The following is a 5,160-nucleotide window of genomic DNA, read 5'->3' on the forward strand; positions in this document are numbered from 1 at the left end:
CAATTAGTTGCATATATCTAGCTATCAAAATTGTTGTTTGGCAAGGCAGCAGCACAGCAGAATGAAGAAATCTGCATCCGCATAGGGGAAAATTTGTCTGTAATAAACTGGTACATATTAGAATTGGAATACAGTCCGTGGAAGCCAAGAGAGCTTTCCTAATTCGTGCTCAGTTGTCATTTCTAAACTGTGAACCTGAACAACCTAATGTTCAAAATGTTGATTGCAGCTGGTATTCAAAAACAAAATTACCCCAGAAACAGATTGACTGATTCGTTTTCTTTTCCAGTTTACTTTTGGAATGTATAGCGCTGTAATGATGCTCCATAGGTAGGGTCCATAATATTAAAGTTTGCTGATGCAATTTGCCATCTCTCCATATATCAGCACTTGAGGCTCAAGCATGGAGCTCTGCACAGCATGTATCTGGACTTCAGCACAGTGGTCTCATACATTAACTCCTAACAGACGAGCATCATACCATGGTTTTGCGAGGTCAATCTCCTTGGTGCCCCAAAGGAGAAGGCGATCGACCCTCTATGTCACGAATGCTGCGTCAACTAGTGCTCCAGTCTCATCTCAAAACATAACCCAACTTCCACGCACCAAAAGTATATCCAGCGACAAACCCAGCAGTGCACTGGAGCAACTTGATATCGAACGTGGCGTTTGTATCCCATTCCGGAAGTACACTCCAGAAATGGTACCGAAATCTTCATGCTTTTATGTTTACAGGATTGATTTAGTAAAAGTTATTTTAATTGTGTGCATTTCTACAATTGCTAGGTCAGGAAAAAAGTCATGGATTCAAGAGGCTCCATACTATCCCTAGCTAGTCGGGGAGTGGAGATAATTTGGAAACTTGGATTTTATTGGTCATCTCTAGTGTATGACTTCTTGGTTGGACGGGATGAAGAAATTGTTCCATATCGTGCCCGCCAACTTCGCAATCTTTTATGTGATCTGGGGCCATCTTTCATAAAAGCAGGACAGGTCATATCATTTATCCTTGATGATAAAGGATAAATCTCATTGTACAATATGAATGCACTAGTCCTATCTTTTGTACACAATTGTCCTAACTTGCCTTGATTCTGTTCTTCAGGTTCTAGCCAACAGGCCTGATATTATTCGAGAGGATTATATGAATGAACTCTGCATCTTGCAAGATGATGTTCCTCCAGTCCCTAACCAGGTATATGGTTACAGCAGATTCTAGTTCTTCAAGATTATAAATATTATAGTTTGTGCAGATGAACCAGGGTGATCAATAAAGTTCTGGTTGCTGCTGAATATTTGATAGGTAGCTTTTGCCATAATTGAGGAGGAACTTGGACAGCCTCTAGAGAGATTGTTCAGCAAAATTTAATCAGGGACAATAGCAGCTGCTAGTTTGGGCCAAGTTTACCGTGCTACACTTAGAGAAACTGGCGAGGATGTTGCTATCAAGGTTCCTATATTCACTCTGTTTCTGTTATCAGTTTACTTTTTTTAATTACCTTTACTATTCTTCTTCTAACTAAACACATTATTTTCTCTAATTTTGGTACTTATATCTTTGATTTCTGTCATTGAAATTGCAGGTTCAGAGACTACCGAGATCTTTTCCTCTTCCGCACTTTGGCTTCATTTTTGAATGGGATTTGTCTTCAGAAATTAGGGTGCAATGCAGAGTTTATTGTTGATGAATTTGGTGAAAAACTTTTGCAAGAACTTGATTACACACTCGTAAGCCTTTTCATAGCCTTTAACTGTCATTGTCAATTTAGCGAATTAGCTATTACAGCTGTCATGTTGCTAATATAAAGTGCATTGATTCTGTATCAACAACAACTTCCTTATGTTTTCTTTCTTTTTGATAAGTTTATAGAAGGCTAATGCTTTTAGTTCCCTTTTCCAACATATTAGGAAGCTACAAATATCGAGGATTTCCTAGAAAATTTGAAGGATGATCCAACTGTCAAGATACCTCGAGTGTATAAGCAGCTTTCAGGTTCTCGTGTTCCGGTGATGGAGTGGATAGATGGAATTAGATGTACGGACCCACAGGTTTGACCGTCTGTATTGTCGTTTGTTTATTTCAACTGTGTAATAGTTCATGGTGAATGTTTTGCAGCAGCAATTCCAAATTCGTTCATGCAGGCTATAAAGGAAGCTAGAATTGATGTGGAAGGCTTTCTCACAGTCGGAGTGAGTGCTGCCTTGCGCCAGTTGCTTGAATTTGATCTTTTCCATGGAGATCCACATCCTGGAAACATTTTTGCAATGCGTGATGGTCATATTTCTTATGTCGACTTTAGCAATGTGGCCGTCCTCAGCCAGGTCTATTTAATGCTCTTTTCTAGGTTAGAATTCTTTGCATTTAAAGTTTGTTACATTGTTGTTGCTGTTTCTTTTTATCTGTCTATATATACATAGCCTACCTTGTATCTGATAATGCTGCGTCAAAATATCTTTTTATTAAAAGGTTTCCTTCTCTGTTGTGAACTCATGATTGCACTGTCTTGCATTTGTACGTTATCCATGGAAACAAAAAGTGGTTAATATGTTGTTTTTAATTGTTTGTTCTATGTGCAGTAAAATAAACAAACCCTAATAGATGTTGTTGTTCATGCTGTTAATGAAGGCTATGCTGAAATGGCAAATGACTTCACTAGGCTAGATTTTCTTGCTAGTGGAACAGATGTAGCCCCAATTATTCCAGCTCTAGAAGCCATTTAGCAAAACTCAGCTGGAAAAGGCTTGGCAGATTTCAATTTCCGGAGTGTGACTGGTACGTTGATATGCTTAGCATTGTATTGACTGCCGATAAATGGAAGCTTGTTTGTTTCCTTTTCTTACTGTACACGAATTGTTGATTTCTCAAATCTCAAAGTGTTGTCAGTTTATTTGTTTGTCACTTGGTCATATGAGTTGTCAGTATTGTCTTTTAATGCATTTCTGCATGGTTGCTCATTCATGCTTACTAAATGTTTTTTTCCTTCCATTAATGTGAAGTGCTTAGTCTAAGTGTGTAGCATGCTATATGTTCAGATATCTTAAAAAATATCTGAGGGAAGATATACTTCATTTTCTAATTAAAAAAATCAAAATCACAGGGAAGTTCAATCAGCTCGTGTACAACTACCCAATCCGCATTCCAGAAAGGTTTTCTTTGGTTATCCGTTCGTTGTTGACACAAGAAGGAATTTGCTTTACTCTAAAGCCTGATTTTAAGTTTCTTGAGGTATGTCATGTGCCACCTTTGAGCTCTCATGAAAACATCAATTTACATCTGTGTTTACTTACATCCTTTTCTCCATGTTTCTTTATATTTAGGTTGCATATCCATATGTTGCAAAGCGTCTGTTGACAGATCCAAACCCTGCTCTGAGGGAACGCCTGATTCAGGTAACTTGTTTAGACAGTATTCACATTAATGCAACGAATATGTGAACCATTTTTAGTTTTTAGCACCATTTCCTCAACTTTTTTTTTGCAGGTATTATTCAAAGATGGGGCATTCCAGTGGAAACGACTACAAAACCTTATAGTTCTTGCCAAGGAGATTGTGTCCAAGATGAGCAGCAATCCTGCACTGAAAAAGAATAGTTCGTGAGTATTAGAACCACTGCCTTGTCATCCTGCATATGTTTGTTCGACCTAGAAGTTTTCTGATCCTGCGAACTATCACAGGCAAGCTATGAGAAGTCGTCAACTGGACAGCAAACTTGATCTCAGTGAAACAATTAAAGACGGAGCACGGATGTTCCTTATCGATGCTGGGATCAGGAGACAACTCATACTAGCTTTCACCGAAGACTCCAAGTTGCATGAAGAAGAGGTACTATAGATAGATTGTTCGATCATCCTGCAAATTGTTGGTGTCCGTATAAAATATATTTGCATAGTGCTCAATGGATGGATGCAACTCATTTCTTCTTCTCGCAGCTTGTTGATGTGTACAGACTGGTCGAAGATCAAATAGATATGCCTTCACTAGCCCGTGAGGTTCTCCAAGGTATGTCAATCAAATTCTGTTTACTTGATCATGTCAATATGGGAACATTTCTTCTTGCTAGAAATATAATGTACTATTTACATTTTTGTGTAGATTTGCCATCTGTTGCGCGTGACTTCATGCTTTCTTGGAGTGATTCCATCCTGTCGGATCGCCAATACTAAATACTGTAATCCTCCTTACAGCTAGCATAGAAATCAGAGCGACTTTTAGACCTTTCAAGATCATGGTACCTCAAGACAGTCTGCACAAAAATAGCTAGACAGGCATTCCTCCTTGCTCTATAGAATTCGTTTTTCCTGTAATTTTTATATAGCTAAATCTGCAACCTGCAATTTCTTCCTTTTTTTTTCTAGATCTTCTCAGTTCCTCTGCATGTTTTGTATAGCACAAAGACACAAAGGAACTTGTATATAGATTATAGAATGGGCTTGTAATTTCGAATGCAGTAGGTGTACACAACCAGCATACAAATATATACATTAGGATCAACAATGTCTATGGACTTCTTCGTGTCTCTGAACTCTGAAGTGTGTTGTACTGTTGATTGACGAGACTTGGAGGAAATGGTCAATTTCAGAATGCCGCATGAATGAAACATTTGTTTCCCTTTTCACCTCTTCCTTTATTTTGTCTGCAGGGATCAGCCACAAATAAGTAGGCTGCATCGCCAGGTTTCTATTCGCTCTGTCATATTTGTTGTAGGAAAGAGATTAGTAAATATGTTAACAATCTAATCACAAACTACTACAAACGGAGTGCTCGCTTTGCATGCGAGAGGCACGTGGTTCGATCCCCCGTATGTCCATTTTTTTTGAATTTTTTACTTTCGAAACCTGTGTCCGTTCCCAAATCTTGTTTTTTTTTTCTCGCGGCTTTCGCAATCATCAATCTTCACTTCTTTTTTTTTCATTTTGAGCTCCACCAATCCTCACTTGATTGAGATGAGGAAAGAATTTTCTTGTAGCCTTCTGCGTAAGGGTGGTAATGGATCATGACCCTCGTACCTCCTTCATAATCCAACTCAGACATATTTATTTTTAGTTCAAAATCATATAATATTATGGCTCGGCTTTTATTGGGTTTGATCTTTAAATTTTCTAGGCTAAATTAAAGAACCCTTTATCACCCTTGCTCCTGCGACAGTGGAACAAACAGTT

At 38.3% G+C, this 5,160-nt stretch overlaps 1 pseudogene; it reads left to right on the top strand.

Annotated features, from left to right (window-relative positions):
* The first annotated feature begins 349 nt into the window (after positions 1-349).
* Positions 350-4,574, top strand: LOC117866567 (protein ACTIVITY OF BC1 COMPLEX KINASE 1, chloroplastic-like; annotated as a pseudogene).
* Positions 4,575-5,160: the final 586 nt, after the last annotated feature.

Source organism: Setaria viridis, chromosome 8 (genome assembly GCF_005286985.2).
Source record: "Setaria viridis chromosome 8, Setaria_viridis_v4.0, whole genome shotgun sequence".
Taxonomy (NCBI): domain Eukaryota; kingdom Viridiplantae; phylum Streptophyta; class Magnoliopsida; order Poales; family Poaceae; genus Setaria; species Setaria viridis.